Source organism: Apostichopus japonicus, chromosome 8 (assembly GCF_037975245.1).
Source record: "Apostichopus japonicus isolate 1M-3 chromosome 8, ASM3797524v1, whole genome shotgun sequence".
Classification (NCBI taxonomy): Eukaryota; Metazoa; Echinodermata; class Holothuroidea; order Aspidochirotida; family Stichopodidae; genus Apostichopus; species Apostichopus japonicus.
In genome coordinates, this window is record NC_092568.1 from 19,859,525 (window position 1) to 19,883,894 (window position 24,370).

The 24,370-nt window shown below is 33.8% G+C and overlaps 1 non-coding gene across 1 annotated transcript; it reads left to right on the forward strand.

Moving 5' to 3' along the window:
* Positions 1-905: 905 nt before the first annotated feature.
* On the forward strand, positions 906-977 carry Trnal-uaa (transfer RNA leucine (anticodon UAA)). Its single transcript has one exon. It is a non-coding gene; the product is annotated as a tRNA-Leu (tRNA).
* The last annotated feature ends 23,393 nt before the right edge of the window (positions 978-24,370 follow it).

Sequence of the window (24,370 nt, forward strand, 5' to 3'; positions counted from 1 at the left end):
AAGTTGAACGTATCAATCACTCATTTATTCATTAGTCCTTTGTTTTCCATTATTCATTATTCATGATTCAGTTAGTCGTTTGTTCTATCCTTCGGTCGGTCGGAGAAGAATGTATTCGTTTTTTTTTTTTCTCAATGTTCACAAAAATATCCAAAACCTTTTTTGGTTGAGAATATCTCTTTATTTCTATAAAATTTCTGTGGTTGTTTTCTGAATATTTTTGACTATACTTGGAATATGACATGACGTGATATTTATGCTAATTGTACGTATAGGCGAGACAAATGCAAACATTTTAAAGGTTACTTTTGTGTTAATTTCCTAATACTTACACATACTTTTGTGTTTCTTTCATAAATTATAAGTTATAATATATGGTTTATTCCCCTTTATTGTGAATGTTAATTTTATTCGTACATATTATACAATACCATACCCAATGGGAATGTTTATCTTTAACTACACGCTACTCTGCATTGTATATATTGCCTGCAGCGAGGTCATCTGATAATCTTGAAATATTTGCTAATCCGACAAAATAATCCAGAAAACAGTCATTGATGATGATGATGATGATGATGACAATGATGATGACGTCACTGACGTTGGTAGTGACGATTATTATTATTTATGAAAAAACAAAAAACAAAACAAGTACGTTACTTCTCTCAAAATGATACAAACAACATTAACAAACAATTAAAGTATATATCAAGGTAACCCCCCCCCCCCCTTTGAATGCCTTTACTGGATACCGAAGGCTGAAATTAAATGTGTTGGGCAACGGCCCTCATGTCTGGATAAACAGTTATAAACTATAAATGTATTGTTCGATACAGGTGACAAATGCCTACAGTGAAATTACGGCCTTCCTTACCGGTTTCGAACCTCTGGACATACAATCAGCGTCCATAGCCTAGTGGTTAGGGTGTCCGCATTAAAAGCGGGAGGCCCGGGTTCGAACCCCGGTGGAGGCTGGAAGCTATTTCACTGTTCTTGATTTTCCAACTCGTTGCGATTTCAATTATATATATATATATATATATATATAATAGCTCTCGTTTAACTTAAATGGTACAGTATACATTCAAAGGTCAGAACATCACATACCACATTTGCACCGTTCTGCATTTTTAAGGACAGTCACCATGCAAAGAGAGAAAAAGAGAGTGGGGTTAATTAAGGTAACGAGAACACTTGATCCACTCTCATTCTTCTCGATCCCAATCTCCTTACAGCTTATACATTCAGATTGTAACCCACGTGATCACTACGGCGTGCAGATGAACCCATTTACATCACATTCTTCGATCAACCTGTTGAAAGTCTCATTCATACATTGTTACATATAGGCGTAAGATAAAGGTCACAGGGGATTTGAGAAAAGAAGGTGGGCGTTTGTAAGTTCTTCTTTTTAAGTATTCACATTTGGTTAATTACTAAGTTATGTGTGGTCATTATGATAACATAACATAACTAAATAAATATAATAGGTTACCAAAAGATGATGGTCGAAGTGATTTCTTATTGTCTTTTGTAGCTGACAGTTAATCACTACAATCAGAATAGTTAAATGTCGTCATATGAACGGGTTATTATCAATTAATATAGGTTACGTATAGTATGTGCTAACAGTAAATTTGTTACCATTTCTCTGTGACAAATATCTTATCAATGCTTGCTAAAAATTGTTCTGTATCTAAACGTTCCGTATAAGAAGTTATTTCCTTGTAACATTTGAAAATGTTAGAAAAGTTCTCAAAACTATCAGAACTCTATACGCCTGACCTTTTCATTTAAATTTGTCATCGTGGTGAGTGGTAAATGAAATGTATAAACTTTCCCATGTCAAACAAATTATTCCAATCGTTGCTTCTCATTCTACTTTCCAAAATGGTTTTATAAAGGCTTTTAAATCTTCCTATCTCGTGCAGCGCTGCATGACAACATGTATATCTATTTATATATATTTATATATATATATATGCATACAAAATGTTTAGTCATCTATAGGAGATAGTGTCACCGCGTTCGTTGGCAAATGAAAACATCATTTTAGACCTTCACAGTCGAATTATCAGGGGGAAATGTCGCAGCGGGAGAACATGCAACGACTTGTCAACCTATCCGCTGTGGCTATAAGAGTATAGTGTCGATGGACAAAACTGAAGTTAATTAACAGAGCGTCACATTGAATGTTCGTTCGCCTTCATTCTCTCGTATATTTGTCTCAATGTATGGGAGTTCAAGGCTAACCCTAATTTTCGGCGATAAAGCTCGGGGCAACCGTGGTCGTCGAGATTGGCGCCGCTAAAATCAATTCACTGGCCTAAGTAATGAAATTATCTTTTCAGCCATCGCGATATGTCTTGATACGTCCCCGTTTCTCATTGATGGCGATTTTAAAGCCCTTGGGCTGTGATATTCCTACTTGTCTTTATTCTTCTTCATTCTAATGAATAAACTTTGCAATCATGAATATATCCCGATTCATGGAGTTGGTATTGGGTACCTCTATGTATATATAATGACTACATCGATTAATATATGTAGGTATGTATATATATATATATATATATATATATATATATATATATATATATATATATATATATGTATATATATATATATTTATATATATATATATATATATATATATATATATAAATATGTATATATATATATATATACATATATATATATATATATATATATATATATATATATATATATATGTATATATATATATATATATATATATATATATATATATATATATTTATATATATATATATATATATATATATATATATATATATATATATATATATATATATATATATATATATTTATATATATATATATATAACTGTATGTATATATATATATATATATATGAAAATAAATATTTATGAAATATATAGTTGAAAATGATACTGATGTGTTACCTTATAAACCATTTGCTACTTGCACTCATACCCTACCCCTACCATTCTACCAACTCCGCCCCCCCCCCTGCGCCTCCCATGTAAAATTATACGTGAATAGTAAAGTTCACAGGTGTCTCTCATACTAACATACTACGATCAATTAACCAATTCACCACATTAACATTACTGTTGGGTCATTTGTTTAAAAAAAAAACGTTCTTGTCGTGAACATAAGTCGCCCACACTTTCCCTTCATAGCGAATGTTGTTGACCCTTCTGCCCACCCCCCGCCCACCCACCAGAAAAAAAAGGGAGAAGTGTGTTGTACTTATGGATGTTTTCATGTTAATATATAGGTGTTTCTGTCTTAAATATGAAATCTCTATACGACAAATCCACGTGACGTGATTAATCTATCATTAAAAACATCCTTAGCCCTATTTTATCTCCTACATAAAACACGGGGAAGATTTTTCCAAGAAAATAAACAGAAGTATATTATGGTCTGTTGAATTATGTATATAGGGGTAAAGAAGATAACACATTATGTCTTGAAGAAGTATTATTTATCAAACTAGGTGATAGATATACCATTAATTACTTTCTGTGTGAATAATCCTATTTCATCTCGACTAAACACCACTATACAAAGTACATACTAATAGCGATGGGTCTGAGTGTATAGTCAGTAGAGTCATGCAGTTAACATTAATTGTAAAAACATATCTTTGCATATTGGTCGGCAATCTTTACCACTTTTCCTTTACTACAGTATCATTTACTAAGTTAAATCAATTTAACCAAACCACCATCATATCTTTCGTCATCAAATGAAAATGTAGGAGAAAGTTACTCATAAAAGATATTATTTATAATTTGTACTCAATATTTTGTTTTCGTTCAGACACGTGTGACACAATTATCGAAGTATTTCAACTTTTTACAACTTTTCATTTTCAGTCTGTGAAGTAAAATTTGACTCGTCCAATCTAATGTTAGTCAGCTTTTAGTAGCGCAAACCATTGCAACGTCTAATGTAAGTACATCTCACAAAGATGGTTTAATAGAGACACAAACCCGAACCATCCTTATTAGTCATGTGATAGAGATAACTGTTTTGAACAGCTTCCTCCCAACAGCTTAAAAATCTCATTCCATTTGAGAGATATCACAGATTTAATAGTCCTTCTCTACTTTCCGTTGCTTGCAAGTGAAGTTTTTTTCTTGTCGCTACAAAATGCAGACAGTAATGAAACGTGATACCTTGTTATCTTTTATCTGGACCTGAGATGTCCATCGCTGCCATGTACACTGTGTTGTGGGTATTGACCGTAGCTGCATGTATTGACTGTACACTAGTGTCTAATTACCGACGGTAGCAAGCTGTGTGTGTATTTTCTGGGATCGATGGTGGTCTAACACTTCTGTTACACCTCATTCGAAACTAGGTCAGATTACCGGCATGAGACGTTTCTTTGTGTGCGAGTCTTCACTCCCTTTAATATTCCTTCACCTATACAACGCTGAAGACTTGATCAAGTATAAGCATGAAATCATCAACCCACAACTATTTCAATTTTTGTATGGTTTTCTTAAGTTTACTTATTACAATGTTTATATTCTGTAATGTAGATCGGTTTAACAAAATGATGATTCTTAAACAAGTTTTAAAGTTCCTCATTTATGAGCTAATTTCGGCATTGATTTCAGGGTCATCACTGTTATCTTTCCATCTTGAAAATATGGAAAGGAAAAACAAAGAGAAAGTAAAGAGGTATTTAGATCCAAGTGGTATACTGCGACATCAAAGATTTATAAACGACATCTCTGTGGAGACGCGACTTCCAAAAGGAGCAAGACTTCCTTAGCATTATTTGGGGAGTTCTTCCTCCTATAAAGATGTCTGTCAAGGATAGCTTGAGCACAAGGCTGAGCTTATGTCCCCCTTTTCAATATTACATAACGATGCGTTGAGCTTATTTCAAAACCCACAGTGCGACCGCTCGCACCATAATAATAAACCCTTTGCTCTGTAAATTTCATTTGAACACAGAAGCATCCTATGAGATCATCATTGTCGTCGTCTGCAGACGATGAAATTGAAACACAAGTATGAAAAGTTTATCGATGGCGCCATATGGCTTTGTATTCCACGGATTGTATTGCTTTAGAAACGTGAAAGGTTTCATGTATTTCACAGGCAAATGTGAAATATTGTTCCCTTCATACTGCCAGAAAATATTGATCTGATGAATGTAAAATGCAGAACTATAATTGGCAATACCGCGTGTAGTTTATAATATCTACTTCTCTCTATATAGCAATTTTTATTAAATCTAAGAAGATTTCGTTTCTGCTAATTTTAGTCAAACTTTGAAATTTTATTTTTTTTGTATTTTCTTTTCTGTTATCTCTCCGTTTTCTATAACTTTATAAGTTTTCCGCGATAAATTGTTTGAAATGGGACGCTCTATGCAGTGTCCCTGTAGCTCTCTATCTGACCCCGAGCTGTTATTAATACCGGCAGTCATAGTCAACCTGAACGTGCCGAAGACCTTCTTATATCAGTAAGAATATGGTATTCCATTTTCAATAAAATGTATTTTTCAAGTATACCCTTATTAATTGAACAGAAGAAAATGCCATTCTTGTTTTGTTTTTTTCTTCTTTAAATCCCTCAATATCAAAATTTAGTATTCTAGCACGATAATGGCTGGAAGGTAGCTCATTTATTTATATCTGCGCAGTCAAAATAGAAATCAATTTTTTTTAGTTAATAGTTTACAAATATACATTTATTGAGTAAACAAACATAAAAACCAAAAACAAAGAAATAAGTCCTTCATATTTGAACAGGCTATTTCTGTTAGCCCAGAGATTAATTTATATGATATTTCTACACATGATCGTCAAAGAGATCCTAACGACATTGGGACGCCTTCTGTGAAGCACCCCTCCATTAAATTTATTCATCAAAGGGTTCCATTTCATGAAATTAAGGTAAATAAATTGGTACTTTATACTCATCAATTTTTTAACTAATTTTACTTCCCTTAAAAAAATAAACTAATTTACATTGCCAAAAGATAAGCTAAACTTCTTCAGACCTTCAAACATGTTTTTTTTTTTAAAACAAACCTCAAACGATGAGTCAAAAGAAGGAGAAGAATATGAAGAAGAAAAAGAAGGAAATATGAAAGAACGATACCAGGCACGTTTTGGTTTACCCGGTGTCTTATATGATCAACATTCTTTAATATACATATTCGTTTGTCGTATTCCGCACCATCTGTAATTTATTTCATTTTTTTTTTTGGCGTGCTTTCTATACCTCGTGACTTAAGTGAAGTAGGGGTTGTATGGTACATACCAACCAAAACAAAAGGGGATACCCGGTTGTACCAAGGAGAGGGATAAATATGTTAACAGATGAAGGGATGTACTGATTAACCACGAAAGGGGATACCAAATACATGGACAGAATTTTTATTGTTGTAGTTTGTGTCATTGTAAAACTGACAGAATAGATGGTGGAAACAGCAAGCCAAACCAGCTACATTATAAATAGCAAATGATAATAATGCCCTTCATAAAGTGTACTGGTAGGGGAGGGGAGTTGGTGGGAGGGTAGGGGAGTATTCTACAAAAACGGTAGCCAGTTGTTTCACCAGTCGAACGCACTTACGAATATGTGGTTGGACTTGATTGAAAGATCAAAAACATGAGCAAATTAATTAGTCTTATTTTACATTTATGAATCGGGCGTACTCATGGTATTGTGAAGTAATTTCATAGATTTTTGCATTGTCACACCACATTTTTAAAACGTTATTGTTAAGTCCAACTCTTATACCAAGCAAATACATACCCCGGTGAGCTATGATCTAATTTGCATATATCATTCAGGAAATATACCATATTTTATTATACTTATACATAACTTGTTTTGCGTTTGTGTTACAACAGATTCTATAGAAAATCGTCATAGTATTTTAAGCAACTTACCATCAACATTTATGAAGCTTGGGCCTATCAAAGTTCACTCATCGCCTGCTTTACATATATAAATCGGGCATCTCTTATTATCTTGTATACTTATGTGGATTGATGCCATAGTGCCGAAACAGGTAACGTCCGTTCCACCATTAAACAAAAACCAAGTACCTTTTTATTTCTCGAAAGCTATATCTAAAGAACGACATACTCAAGGACCATGAAATTTTCTGCATACTTTAAGAGTTATTGCAAAATATTAATGATTAAAATTGGTTAACTTGCTTGTCGGCTACAAAATGCCACCTTTCAGATCAGACCAATTTGCTTCAAACATTCAACGAAGAGGTAAATACTTAGTCAATAAATGGCGTTATTACTGGTTCATAGAACAAAACTTTTCGGTATATTATTTCGTATTTTAAAGCGTTTCAGTCTAGAAAGTAACATGCAACAACGTTAAAGCTAAATATAGAAATGTAAAACATAGAAATAACACATGGCTTTTGCAGACTTTTCTAATTAAATCAAAATTAGCAGTTCGTTTTGAATTTTTCCATCAGTAAAAAACAAATATAACAAGCTCTTCGCTTTTCTCTCTGTTTTCGCCAAAAGACACGGATTCACGTCACTAATATAAAAAATGTTGTCTTATAACTAAACCGTTTCATATTTTTTATTCTAAGTTTTTGTGTGTGTTTGTTTTTCTTTTCATTAATGTAGGACAGATGTAATTGTCAAACTAATTGTCCTCAGCTGTTTAAAATGGACCATTATGTTTTTAGTTTTACATCAAGACCTTCCAGACGTATTTGGCTGACAATTATTACATGTACATAACCTCAATATAACAACAGTGAAAGTTTATCTTAGTATATTGTGGTACACACAGATCCAATTTACATTCATTTATAAATGAAGTTGACGTCAAATTTAGGAAACTGTTCATTTCTTTCGAAACGGAGACATTTGGTTATCTCTTCTCATCTTATCTCAAGGTCTGCGTAACAGATTTACAATAAAAAAAAATCTAAAAAGAACCGTTTGAAGTATATATTTAATAATAATGATAGATAGATAGATAGATAGATAGATAGATAGATAGATAGATAGATAGATAGATAGATAGATAGATAGATAGATAGATAGATAGATAGATAGATAGATAGATAGATAGATAGATAGATAGATAGATAGATAGATAGATAGATAGATAGATAGATAGATAGATAGATAGATAGATAGATAGATAGATAGATAGATAGATAGATAGATAATAAAACTTAAAGATCACCTAGATACATGGTCTATAGCGACATCAGAAATACAAGTATCGCCATTAGAATAGATGGGATACAAAACCGACATTATAACGCTGTTACATAATGAGAGGACTTGCCACCTTTAAAATATTTTCTCTCATGAATGATTTTTTGTCTCCTTGACGACAAAATGAAAGTCCATAACTTTCTATTGACGTAACGTCAAATAAATGTTCCATAATTGAAGCCGTCTGTACACTACATGACATATGTCACCTCTACAATATATTGATCAACATTTCTCTAATTATTGCAGGCTACACGCAGTCCGTATGCAAGTATATATGCATTCATCTTCTTCTTCCTCTCTCCACGCTTGTCTTTCTTATTCCCTCTCTTTCTCTCCTGTCGCCACATCTCACTCTCCAATGTTTAAATTATGGTAGTGACACATTAATATCATATTTTTAGGTCGAATAAATTTTCACACCAAATGGCGTTTTCTCTCCCACTTGAGTTGTACTACCATGTCAAACATGAGGGTCAAAAACTGGGACAGACAAGCAATTCCTCTCTTGGAGGATACAAGTCAAGACGTTTTCGCCTTGTCCTTCTCCGGAGTAGGTTGTGGACCACTTGAGATGGAGAAATGCGCGAATTTAAGGAGGTGTGTTTGGGTTTGATTACTGTCTTGAGCGCAATGACCTGATACAAAAAAAAAGCCAACGTCAGTTATTTACATACTCCTCTCTGTCGATGGCTTATGATACATAACCAAGAGTATTCCATGGTTATAACGCTCTTAATAACGCGTCCATTAGAAATTCAAATTGCCTACGCATTTTCAGCCTCTCCCTCAATCCATCTTCTTTATTTTCTTCATTTTTTTCTTTTTCTTCTTGTTCCTATTCTTCTTCTCCTTCTTCTTCTCCAATTGACGCCACAGAAATGCGACCTTAATATTCTACTTTACGGTTAAAAGATTTTTCACTTAATCAAACCCTCATTATTAAAAAAAAAAGCTACCGTCCTACTTTTTGTTTTAGTGAAATATGAACTTCAAATTTTGGAGACTGTCTTTTTTATTATGGACTTCAGCCTTTATTTTTGTGATAATTTTTGTTTTTTTGTTTTTAGTTTGTTTCTTATATTTCTGTATTTCCTTAGAGAGATGGAATTGATAGTGAAATAAATTAACAGAACGCCAAGGCATTAACCTTTACCAGCTTTCTCCGTAATTTTAAGACTTAATGTTTTGCAATGTTTCACATTTATATTAACATCTCATCTGCAAATCACGCACATGTCATGAATTAGGAAGCTTATTGCGCACTGGTTCAAAAACTGAAATATTAAAAAAAAAAACGAAAGATCTTAATAACGAAAAAGAAGAAGTAAGATACAAACAGGAATTCGAAAATTAAGCCATCAGAATTCACACATGTGGATTCTTTCATGTCTAAAAGGAACTCATTTACAACTCTTACCATCATTTTTGCCCTGTTCGACTCGAGGCATGGCGTATAAAATTGGTTAATTGATTATTCACAGATATTGTGAGAGCTAAAACAAATAACTTTATTCAACTAAAAAGAAAAGAAAAGAAAAGAAAAGAAAAGAAAAGAAAAGAAAAGAAAAGAAAAGAAAAGAAAAGAAAAGAAAAGAAAAGAAAAGAAAAGAAAAGAAAAGAAAAGAAAAGAAAAGAAAAGAAAAGAAAAGAAAAGAAAAGAAAAGAAAAGAAAAGAAAAGAAAAGAAAAGAAAAGAAAAGGAAAGAAAAGGAAAGAAAAGAAAAGAAAAGAAAAGAAAAGAAAAGAAAAGAAAAGAAAAGAAAAGAAAAGAAAAGAAAAGAAAAGAAAAGAAAAGAAAAGAAAAGAAAAGAAAAGAAAAGAAAAGAAAAGAAAAGAAAAGAAAAGAAAAGAAAAGAAAAGAAAAGAAAAGAAAAGAATATATATATATATATATATATATATATATATATATATATATATATATATATATATATTTGTCACCAAATATTCAAACTTGCAGTTATTACTGGTTACAAACTTTCTTAAAGTATACCGTACTTTTATGATGAAAGCGTTGATTTCATATAAGTTTTTTATCATATTTACAACAATAACAAAAATAAGGAAAGATATCAAAACAAGTGATAATCACTAAAGCGCTAATTCCTTTTTTTTTCAACAACAAAAAATCTGTAATCGAACCCTTAGTACATTACTGTTAACCTTCTTATCGGAGACAAATTTCCCACCAGTTTTTAGCTTCCTTCTTCTCTCCTTTTCTTTCTTTTATATTTCTTTTCCATTACGGCAATAATAAGCTTGGACACTTTGAATAAATCAATTATTCAATTAGCAGTAGTAAGTGTATTAACACCAATGGGACAGGATCAACGAAAGATCACGTTTTACTATTTAGGCAAACTTCTTTTTTTTTTTAGGCATTCGGTAACACAATGAATAATGTAATAGTAGAAGAAGAGCATAATATAGACAAAAAAATTACTTCTGACACTATTTGTTACTTTATCAAAATAATGAACAAATTAAATATGTTTATTTATTTTCCGTTTGAAAAAAGAAAAGTAATAAAAAAAAAACTGAGGCATGGAGCAATAATTAAACAACAGTTATAACTATTGTTTAATATATTCGTTTGTGAGTTATATGCCTATATACTGCATACGAATTAACACACTTCATCAGTCGTGACTATTCAATAATGACAAATCATTAAGGCATATTATCTTCTGATGATTATTCCCCCCAAAAACACAATACAAAGACAATTCAGTGTAAACTCATTTAGCTGAGGTTTTTTTGTTTTAAATTAAATACTTCATGTGGAATATTATGATTGCCATCGGCGAGCGTGACCCTAAATATGTTATCTTACACTTCGTATGTCCTCTGCGCCGATGCGCGCGCCTAGCCCTGTCAGGTTATAAATTATGCATATTGACCAGAAGCAGTACCCCAAGGTACACCAATGTCATCTGTATGTCTGTTTATTCCCATATGACACTAACATACATTAAAGCCACACGTGCACGCACACATAATATATACAAAAGAAATCGTTGCTTCTCTTTTTTTTTCTTATCTATCATGAGATTGATATTTGGTTCTTTACAAAAGTAAAGCTTATCAGCGGGCAGATCTTTTTTAGTGAAAGATTGCCTCCCGTGCTTACTGATAACATTAGGCTATACATGGTTGCTATGGGAATGATTTTTTTTTGGCATCAGTCATAACATGGCAGAAGGGAACCATGTCACGGTCATTTGTGCCCGACCTATATATGAGAAGTAAATCTCTCTTGGGCAGAAGTGGATGACTCGACTTGTGTACATAATATATGAATCAGAAATAAGCTTATGACGTATAGTTTGATGCATTAAAATATAGAATATGAGATATACCTTCAAGCTCAAAAATGTTGTATTTGCTAGATTTGTTTTTACAGAAACACTATTGGCTTTGCTTGTATTTCCTCGGTATTACGTGGTGTATGGAATGCTACGCATGTATATATATGAGAATGGAACGTATATCATTGGGAACTACAACGGTTGTCCTAATCTTTTAATCATACGGTAGATATGTTGTATTTGTTTCTAAGTAACCTAAAATCAAACAAGAATGACTTTGACAGTATCATACATAAATAATATGCATGAGACATAAACGTCATGCCGAGATGAAAAATTATGTAAAATTACAAAGGAGTATATAGGAAGTGTATGAATAGTAGAAATTTCATCACACATTATATGATGTTATATATAATGGTCATCAATAACGCAAGAACGATAGCACACAAAATCATATACACTGGAATTGGTGCCGTTTACTTTACGTTATACGCTCCATTGATCTTGTGACCTTCAACCGTTTTATTCAATATTACTACACAAATCTTTGAAGTCTTATGTCCCGTATAGATAGGCCTAACACTGTGACACACACCATATATGTTGCCAATTTGCCTTAAAAATGTCCTCATTCGTATTTAAAGAAATTATCTTTGGTATTTTTTTTTTTATTTTTTTTTAAAGTAGAACCAATTTCAATCATCAGCCTCAATTTATATGATAGAGAATTTTGCGATGAATAAACCTTCCGAATACATATAATGAAAATCATTCTTCGTTTGAGGGATATATCTTCGTTCAAAGGGGATATAGACCTGCCATTTTATTAATCTGTGATGATTAAATTCTTTATGATATTTTCGTTAATAATAAAACGCGGAGTTGACACTGAAACTTATGTCAGTATATGAGGTCATGCAGTCATAGGAAGAACTTCAATATTTGAGAGACGACATTTTATGAGACCGATCTCTATTAGAGGAAATACACGTTGATGTAAATGAAGAATACCAATAAACAAACTCAAGCATTATATATGGCTCGATAATGTCATATTTAGACTTGTTCAAGTCGTCGCCCCTTTTGTGCGAACTTGGAACATTAAATATAACGGTATCTCACCCGATACTCATGGTTCGTACAGTAACTGCTATGAGTATCGGCTGGATATCTCCTAAATGTTATAAGATTTGTGGAGGGAAAATCATAATTATGAGCACCTCTATATCACATATAGAACAATGGTGATAATTAGTAATGCTTCCTCTGTATGACATTCGTACCATTGGAATGATCACAAGAAATAGGTGATTATATCCGATGATTATGTGAGCCTAACCTCTGTGTCACCATCAATTGAGACACATCATGACATGACCATTTTGAACTACAGAAGTGGTTATACAACACCACAATTAGGGTGTGAAGTCTATTGGTTTTGTATAGTTTAGGATGAGTTCGAGAAATTCATTTTCTGACGCAAAAACCGTTTTGATCTTTCAACTTCAATTATTTTGGCATTTTGGTCTCTTATATTAATTGATATTTTTTAATACTGTAGCGAATTGGACAATAACGACCAATTAAAACTTAGTTCCTTGATCAATATGGTTGAAAATATTAGGTCAGTCGTCCCTAATAAAACTTACAAAGACCAAAAGATATACTAAAAATACCAAAATTATGTACATATTCTCCCTTTGTAAGACTTTTTGATAAAAAGATAAAACATGGGAGAGAAGCATCGTTTTAACCAAAGCGAAAATGTTCAAACTAGGGATTAAATGAATGTCCAAAAGCATAATAAAATATTCATTTGTGTTGCTGTTAATATTAAAAGTAGAAGACCGACCCCCACCCCCACCCCACCCCACCCCACCCCACCCCACCCTCTTAAATAAAACGAAATGAAGAAGATAAATAATGGGTATTGCCACTTGACTAATTGAAAAATGATTGCCTATCCAAATACAAAATCATTAAAAGGGGAAAAAACGTCATTTACTTTGGAGCATTTCGTAAAAGAAAAGATTCTATGAGGATTGCTTCGTGTCATTTCTATATAATTTGGCGAAATTTTAACTGAAGAGTTTTCTTCAAGATTCTAAGTGTAGAATAAGGTGACTGCTCTGGGCATTCATTAAAAATATATGCATTAATAAAAAAAATATATGCACAATTAGGTAGACATGTGTACCAGGAATTCTACAATGTGATAGCTCACAAAATATATATGCACGAATTTAGGTGTAGAATAAACTTGTATTTTCCTGGAGAACTTATTTTTGGATATCTTTGAGTCCCCAAAGTTTTTTTTTTTTAAACTTTGCAATATTTCAGCTCTCTTCTCAGTTTCTGTTTATCATTTTACTTATAAAATACTAAAATATGTTCAGTCTGATAATTCATCGCAAATGTTGTAAAGCATATCAAATTTTCTCCCAAAAAGATCATTGAAAATGTAACCGACGCTACATTCTGTGCTGCAACAGACGAAACATCGACAGTTATTTGCGCCGATAGTTATTACCCCCCCCCCTTCTTTTCACTAGAAGTAAACCGTTAAAGTTGATCAATTACATTGCTTTGAAATGAACACAGAAAAGTACGGTACCTGCAAACAGGCTATAACAAACAAGGGTGAATTCCCCCCCCCCCTCCTCCCCGCCTTCTCAGAGTAAGCCCGTCCTGAAATTGATTTGGAAGCTTAATTAGCTGTAAATAAGTTTGACCATAACTGTGTACACAGCGGTCATTCCTTACTTTGTATACAGCCGCTAATATGTATCGTTTATTTCCATATCTTCCGACACCCATGGTTACAGCAACGACCTCACCCGATCCCACACACCCCTCCCGCCCACCCCCACCCTAACCACACCCCACCTCTACAAACTTCATTGTCAGTAGTTTGTAAGAATGAAAGCAGAATACATGTAAGAATCAAAGTAAAGTGAAAGTGTCAAACGAATTACATGAAATGAACGTGTATCCATTGGGGAAGGGGGGGGGGGGGTGGAGGCGTCGATATACACATATGGACAGCGTATATTACATCGCTTTAATAATAATAATAATAATAATAATGACTGTTATTTATATAGCGCAGGTATCCAGAGCACAAGGCAATGTTCAAATGCGCTCCCAAAACAAGTTAATCACGTGTCATCTCAGAGATAAAAAAGAAACTAGATAATGATTATACACACCAACCAATTCCCTGCAAACCCTAGGAGGAACTTGCTACAAGATCACAAGAACAAGTTGATCGAAAATCTTTTCTAAAGAAAGGTACCTCGACTCTCACCACCAACCTAGCCCACCAACCCACCCCCACCTATCCATTCCTTTATAAACTAAAGAAGGATAAAAAAATTGAATACAAATTCCAAACCACAGTGAAATATGGACGAGTTGATTAAACACACGTTTGCTAAAACATTGCAGTGACCTGTTAGCATTATGCATATACATAAAACAAAACGACTGTAAGAGTACAGCGAACACTTAACATGTCTGTGCGATAAAATGAATCATTTCTATATTTTTTTTTCCAGGGTAAAGTTATTAGTATTATTATCATTCCTTTTTTTTTAATTCGTCTTCTTCTTCTTCTTAAGACCTTAATATTTTCGTTCTTGGCTGAAGAATCAGTTGATTTGCCTCTTTTTCTCTTTTCTTTCCCTTTTTCCAAAACTTTCATTCGTATCTGATGCTCTTGGCGAAAGTCATCTTAATGGAGATAATGGACAAAAGTGAGTAGTGTGAATTACACGCGCCCTTGGTTACTAACGGTTCGTTTTCTCATAAAACCCAAGGTTTTGAATAAGAAAACCAATCCACTTATTTAATTTCCATCAGTTCCGAACGTCAGTTTTAATACAATTTCTACTGAACAATAGGGTTCAATCTTTTTGTAAAATGTTCTTATTTAGGAAGACCAAAGGAGATAGATAGAAAGAGGGAGAGAGAGAGAGAGATAAAATGGAAATGGTTACTTTCGTTCAATATATAATTTAAAAGATGTTTTGTTATAAAAAAAAAAGGTTCAATCAAGTCAAATTAACTTCTATGGATGTTCTCATTTTTTTTTTAAAACATTGAACCAAAATGAAAAAGAGTAAAGAAAGGACGTCTTGATTTGAACAGTATAATATTTCCATCCTTTCAAACCATATAATAAAATTATCATTCACAATTATCAAGGTCAGGATATAGTATTTCCCTGCTTTTATGTTACTAGCCATGAAGGCTAGGGGAGGCAAGAAACTGACCACACATTTCGTCCAAATTTATCATTTTATTTCTGAAAAGGAAAAAAGGTTTCGACACTGTGGAAAATTTTCATATATATATATATATATATATATGTCGAGTAATCGGAATATAATACTACCCCCCCCCCCCCCGCTTCTCCTTTCCCCTCTCCCTTCCACGTCCACTCCCTCGCTTTCTCTCTCCCGTGACCTATATACAGTATAGTTTCTTACTTAAGTTGCCGTTTGGGGTCGACCTGCACTATTTTAGGCCTATCTTTCAAAACTTTACAGTTTTATTGCTGGGTATAGTATCACTGTGATCAAGTCATGTAATGTTTTCACTTGTTTCTATTGGACATCTCTCAACCTAAACATAAACAAGAGATACATGTGGATAATATTTTCTTTTGCTTAATTTGTAAACCTTTGAAGTCAACAAATTTTTTTAAACTCTGGTACGTTTTTAGGTTGAGTTCGAGAAAAGGGTATTTCATCTGTTGGTCGAGTAGATGGGTAACATCATATTGTATCGGAAGCAAATTTAACGCAAAAACAATGCAAAATACAGCTTGTCAACACAAGTGAAGCATGCAGTTAGTATTTAGTTTTTGTCACCCGCATTCAAATCAGTTAACGGTAATAACAACATCAACAGATCCTATTCTTATGTGCATTGAAATTGCACACGGAAGACCACGTGGGACAAACCCCGGTGTAAAACATACAATCCATTGGGCCGAATCCGGGATATAGTACAGGCGGCGAGGTGAAATCGCTGAAACCGACCCCTAAGGAGGTGAGTCTGGGGTTATCCCCCAGGAACCGGCTCTCATGAAGGTGAATTTGGGGTTATCCCTCTCCCCCCCCCCCCAAAAAAAAAGAGAAAATTGTTAGATGTTAAAGGGTGAATTCTGGGGTATAGATTTAAATCATAAATTAGGTATATATACAAAAACAAGTTTGTGCTAGCAACTACTTTTGAATATTTGTATGAGGTGGTATTTAGCCGGGTTGGGGGGGGGGTGTAGCCCCAAACACCCCGCCTTAGATTCGTGCCTGAAATACGCTTATATATTGCAATATAATATGCGAAACAAATTAAATACTACAACAGCTATGAATTCGAATACGCGTGTTTATTCTAAACCAATCACAAGACTTGTGTTAGCCAATATGGTCATATCATATATATGGAATAAATGCGAGCATTAAATCAGCGAATCCAGCGTCAGATGCGCAACTTTAAATATCGAAGTACATCCACATCAACCACTCCTCGGTGTTTCCCATCCGGTATATATTCCATTTTAAAAACGCGTATGTAATTCGATTTAATATGCGTATATATATTCGAACAATTGCGCGTATATGTTCCATTTTAACAAGTTCGTATATACGCGTACGTACATCCAAAGTATTACGCGTATGTAATCTCCATTTAAAAACGCGTAAATATCTGATGTTATATGATTTATGTAGATTTCGTTTCCACAACTTTGAGTCCCCAAATTATTGAGGTTTCATGTCATACGAATAAACTGTTTCAACGAGAATCGAGAGTAGCCGCAAGTTAGGATTGGCTGTAATTTGGGGTGACCATAATTTTGAAATGTCTTACCTGTTTGTGAGCAAAACACTTGACGATCGTGAGGCTTCAGTCTGTATATAGACAATCAGACCAGGGAAAAAAATTCAACCGATCTGGATTTCGGATCCGGGTGAAATAAAGCGTAAGTCTGTTATGCTTTATAGTATTACGTAATTGAATTGATCTTACTCTGTTGACTAAACTACGGAATAACAATTGAAATATCTCCCCCTGCGCATTCATGAAACACTAACATGACAGGAAAATGCAGTTACTTGCTGTGCTCATCATATTAAATTTATTGGAGCGTTAATAATACCACTTTCAACTCTGTCTGTATTTTATTATTATATTTATAGATTCTTAGTATTTTATTTTTTTTAGACATATATATCTATATAAATACATATTTTTAATGTATCTCTCTTACTTAAGCTTCTATCTGAGATCATAAGAGGTAAAATATAATATGTGAAATCAAACAACAGGAATGACTTTTGCTAAAAGGGTTGAATTATGCATGATTCTTCAATACCCTTGGAAACTGAAAGCGATTCAGAAGGAAAAAACAGGTCGAAACAGAACGATGATAATGATTTCATATTTCTCTCAACGTAAATATTGTCCTTATCAATTTCCATCTCATGAATCAAACCGATTCAGTGGCTTGACGAGTAAACGAGAACGATTCTGAGGACGCCGGAAACTACTATAATGATGAACTTAATCAACTGACCTTTCCTAACGCTATAAGCTTGATATTTCTTCCCTGCCGCCCCAGCCCCTGTACCTGACCTGCCCAACCCCCTCACCGACGTGAAAGAATCAAACCTACAAGGAATTGCTCGTAAAAACTTTTCCTAATTCCCTCATCTTAGACGATTATGGCCGTGTACGTGGACTTTATTTGAACCAAATAAACTGAGAAAAAGAAGTAGAAGAAAAAATAAAGGCAGTTACATGCGGCATATATATATTCATCTGAAAATTACCAACAGTACAATATTGTCCTTCACACCCTTTCCCACTCCCCCCCCCACTCCCTCATAATTCACACACACACAATAAAGAAAGAGTCACTCCCGCTAAACTTTGAAAATAAAATATGTCCCTAAAAACTCTCCCTTCATGAATTTGTAGTCAGTTATATGACCGTTATAACATGGACCAAGAAAACGAAATTAATTAAAGCGCTGCAAACTAATTCATATAGAGTTTTTCTAACGGTAACGGACCATCCTTTTATCCCCTTCCCCTCCATTGCCGACCTAAATTGAAGAAGAAAAAACTGTGCCTCAAATTTAGCCAAATGTGACCATAAACATGGACTATTATATAAAATGAATAAAAAAATCCATTAAAACGCTGCATACACTACTTGAATTCAGGACGTGAAATTGAATACAAATTGGCTGTTTAACATATTCAGGAGTGGACGTGGACGTGAAAGTATATGTTGTCAATCAAACTAAAACAAAAATCATCTAATACTTAAAGTGACACCATCGGCAAGAAAAGTGGGTATACCTAATTTAGTTGCAGCCATTTAAAGCTTTAGCCGTTAGTCAATACATTTTGACCAAATTCTAAAGCTGGAACTGCAAGGCTCAGGGTAGTGAAATGTATTTTGTGAGTTTCTGTAGTGTAGTCTGTTATGTAATATTTGGTGTAACTTTGTTTGGCAATACTTCAAATTGTTCAGATCCAGCTGCTTATTTATTCGTCCACGTTTGAACGAAGTCCTTGCGTGATTCGCTTGTTGAACCCTCGTGATTTTGTGTTACGTAATTAGTCCTTTTCAGTGTCCATTTGGTATACATATATTGCGCGCACACGAAAAAAAGGACTACTGGCGTTAGTTGCGTCTACTAGTATATTTTACATGCCAGATATTTAGCCATCTTAAAGTACTTGTATCTTGTGAAATGGTTAGAAAGTTTTGCTGTGTGTAATAGGGACCAGTTGAAGTGGTTTTTTGATGTTCTTGATGTTAATGGGATAAAAGAGGTATAGTGGTGCTTATACATAATAAGTTAAAATGCTTTCTTCGTGTGTGTTTGCTGGTTGACGTTTGTGCAATAGTGAAATTTGTCTAGTTTTATTTGTGCCAAAAACAAACTATATAATGACAAATTGTTGTATTAAGTACTGTAAGTATTCTATTTTTGTATTTCGATAGTTTTACGGAGCCATGGAGTCTTTGCGTCTGCGAATAGAATAAATTTGCGGTAACTCCGACTTCTGCATACTCGTCCTTATTTTCGTCTCGCCACGACCGTTACACTCAGTGTAGAGAAGAGCTAACAGCAACCAACGTATAATTGGAATCGAAATCTACCCCCACAGTTAACATGCAACGAAAAACTTTTCACGAAGGAGGTATATTACTCTGGCCGGATATCTGTGTTATAAACACCCCCACACGCCCGCCAAACATTTCGACTTGGTCGAGCTACCGAAGATTGGCACAATGTAATTTTCCCTAACCAATCGGGTCTTTCTATATACTCATTGTATGATGATCAACATCATTGAAAAGATACGTTTTTTTAATGTTTTTCATTGTTAATTATTGGTAATCATTATTAGGATTGGCAGGTAGTGAGGCTACACATAAATAACCCATGTATTACCCTTGCATCATTATACACATGCTGCTGTTATCTATACTATGTACCGAACAATGATCACGACTGGCCTATACCGGCCAAGATCGACCTCCTCCAAGTTGGTTGCTAAGGGTTTGAACAGACTTTGTGTGCCATGCTTAAAAATGACGTAGTACATACTAAATCTATATAGGATTACACATTGTAGGCTATACAACGCTAACAAAACGACTTGTTTTCCAAGCTGATACCTCACCTTGCCTAGTAAGCTATACATTCACATATACCGTACCTATTCCACTATGCTTCGATCAGAATTTGTCCATACTACTATATAAGCTCAGAATACAACTTTTCTACCCACTCTACGATATATATATATATCTATATATATATATATATATATATATATATATATATATATATATATATACATATAAATATATATATATATATGTATATATATATATATATACATATATATATATATACATATATATATATATATATATATATATTTATATAAATACTTCGCTAAGATAACACAATATGTACACTATAGGGTAACGCCATTCATCCTCTACCATACTATAGTTAAAACAGAGCCTATAATGATCACACGTCAGTCTTCCACCAAGTCAAGCCTTAGGGTATCTTTGACTCAGCCTCTAGCATCACCGTTCGTGTAAGTCCACTGAGCTGCGATCACATCACATACATTCAAGCTTTAATACCGCATCTGTATTCTCAAGCTTTTGTCCTGTCTCTTTAGACTTTTATAATATTTTTATTATATTATTATATAATAATTTTCAATGAACAAAAAGAAAACATAAACTATTAAATAAAAGACAATAAAGAAATAGAAAAATAAAAATATCTGTTGACTTAATCAGTATCAAGTTTGACATTGCTCATAGCTAATTATAGAGAGAAATATAGCAAATGTGTCCGCCGCCCATTTTCTTTTTCCCATTTCGTTTTCTTTCGTTTTACGGATTTAAAAAAAAAAAATTAGCGAATGATCACAGAACGCCATCGATGGATGTCCTTATTTGATGTCAGTCAACTGAAGACATATTTTGTCTGATTTTATAATTTCAGACAGCTCGCGGCTTTTTCATCATGCTTGTCCACTTTTCAAAGGCAAATTGTCGAGTCCAGATTTTATTGATTTTTAATTATGCCTGATTTGCTAGCTGTGTTAGCAAGCCACTTGTTTTTTCAGGTTCTGTCAAACAGTGTAAATTGCTAAATATGATTTTAAAGGTAAACTACATTCACCCTTAATATTTTGAAAGCGACATAATCGACCATAAATGTTTTGTTTCTATGTTAAGGCTTATTTTCTTTTCCACCGTCTTTCACAAAACGCATTTCATCAAGATATTGATTTTTCTCCCCCCTCTGTAATTATATATGTTCTAGTTCATTGTTTACGTATTTCTATTTTACTAAACAGAACACAAGGACACTACGGGATATACTGATATGTATACAAACAGTCCGAACTGGGCAAAAGTAAAGATAAAGTTGTAATTATTCATAAATAACTGAAGTATTCATAATACGCAAATGACGTCACAACAACTTTCCTCTCTTTTCTCTTCAGAGTGTTCGAGACTAATAACAATACCCACGTGTCTTGTCGTGGTCTCGGAGAACATTCCAAAAGAGATTTTCACGCCGAAAACGTGGAAGCGATCATTGCTGTAATGATTCCTACAACATGTTCCAGTATTGCTTTGGCCGATATTTTTCAGAAGTGGTATAATTAATCTAGGCGTCCTTGGCCCCCTCCCGACTGTCTATTTCAAATTAATATCCTATAACAAAACATGCAGTCCATTAAATTGAAGCGATGAATAAAGAAATATAAAACAGAATTTTATTTCTTTTTTCATTATTTTGATTTGTATCTGATTCACGCTATCGTGTCAAAAAGACCCGGGCGACGTTTTGATGTTGTAAAAATATCATTGAAATAAAAGCCCTCCCCCTTCTCCCTTCCCCCTTCCCATCCCTCCTCCCCTCTCTCACTCAATCATCAGCGCCGTCCTAGCGGTAATCAAACTCATGCATTTCCATCTGAAAACGAAAAATTGATAATATCTGTAGGGACATAAATTGTGTATCTACCACATTTCCAAGTTTCTCTTTTATATTTTTTATCTTAATGAGTTGAAGTAAACTTTCGTCCTTTTTCTCCTTCTTCTCTGCAATTAAGTAACTTCTTCATCTTTCCTTTACCTGGGGCAAGATAAAGTTTTTTGTCATTTGCGAAACATTGGACGTAGGAGTTACTCATACCGTTAATGTCATGTTTTCACAGTGTCAAAATAGATTCTTGTCAATCTTAAACAAAAATGGAAGTTTGCGCGGTGTGTCACCTGAAGCTAGCTGTTTCTGACTTGTGTTTATTTCTTTTCTTTCAAAGAACTTGAAGGAAAACAAAGTGATTTATATGTGCTAATACCAAGACTATAGTTCATACATAACTTAAGGTAAGTCGAGGAAATGCCCCGCAACCCTCCCCCCCCCCCCCAACGTCACTCTTTGATATATTCTTTACGAACAAGGGAGGCGAGAAAATATTCACTCCGCCGGCAGTTTTAATCTATAAAAAAAAAAACATTTTTCGCAGTCCGCGCCAACATGACCAATAAATCGCCATCCCTTCCCTCTCTTGTTATGATCGACAGTTTCTAACACAACGAAAGACAAAGTTACCGGTGGCAAGCGTGAACAATTTTATTTTTTTTGTCCGTCTTTAACGACTAAGGCGATTTAAAACTTCCACTTATTAGTTTCAAAATGAATTAACTTTCCGTTATTAAAGTGGGAAGCGTTTTGTCGAATATAATTTAAGCCATCAATTATGGATACTAAATAGTGCAAAGAAAATAGAGTTATTAGATCTTCGAATGGCGTTCCATGCATACAGTGGGCATAGTTGGCCTAAATATGCCCATCAAAATATAGGCGGATGTGACCATTTCTTTCTAATTTCTTTTCTTGTGTGAATGTTTCATTATTTTCGATAAATAACTTTATTAGATTTTAAACACGTTATTTTGCAGAGTTTAGCAGAGATTTGAATATGCTTCAACCCCCCCCCCCCCCCCCCGCCAACCAGAATAAAAACGGGAGAAAATCTTGTCTTATAAAGTAGCCTTTAAACGACAAAAGTGTGGGAAATTGAAGCTTTGTATTTTTTTGCAAATCACCAAGCATTTAATACAGCTTTTGTTTTGATTGTCATTGTTATTACATATTAGTCCGTTTCGAGATCTGACTCGGTCGTTTTTACAAGGTCATTTCCCCGATTACCGATAACTGTACAATGGCAATCCTTCTCCTTCTCCGCTGATAAGTGCAATTAAAGGCAAATATTACAGCTTGTCATCATCTGTAACAATTTAAAATTTCGCCATCAGTGTCTAGTTAAATTCATTTGTTAGTCTCCTTTATTGGATAAAGAAATGACTATGGCGATGTATCTCTGAATAAAGCCATTTTGAAGCGGTTTTAATTATGTATAGCCCCATAGTTGGATGATAAGCCGCTTCTCACAAGTTTAATGAATCCTGTGACGAGTTATAGTCAAAAATTAAGATTGAATGTAATAAGATGAAACTAAGACGTCTAGTCCTCCTTATTCTTTTGTGAGTGATCAAATATTTTAGTACGATTCTTTGAAAATAAATTCGTCGACCAGACACTTTCCCTAAATTGAAGTTAACCGCATAATAAAAAAGGCCGAATCAAAGGTTTTATACAAAATGGTAGCGATTCTCCGTGATTGTTTTAAGTAATGCTCAGTGACTTACCACTTAAATGAACTGGTTAGTGGTATAAGATTCCGGTATATCTATGTGGTGTATATATGCGAAAATATTACGCAACTCCGTGTCAGGAGCAGTGGTCTGTGGCCAGGTGGTTCTGACGTAGATTTCATACCAATATATATATATATATATATATATATATATATATATATATATGTACATATATATGTACATATATGTATATGTATATATATATATATGTATATATATATATATATATATATACATACATAAGACACAATTTACATACAACCAGCGGGGACATGGGTACAATATGGCAAAAAAATAACTTTCATTGATCGGTTTTCATCAAAATAGTTGATATTGTTAAGAAATACTGCAGTATATAAGTTGTTCTGTAACATCCCACATTCAGTATATATCTTTCAAAGTTTAGAGAATAGAATTTTGGCTATACCCTACCGGCAAAGAAAATCAAAAGTATGATTTTAAAAGTACTGCCACCCACCTGGCTCGCCTCCGCTCTTATATGTATATTAT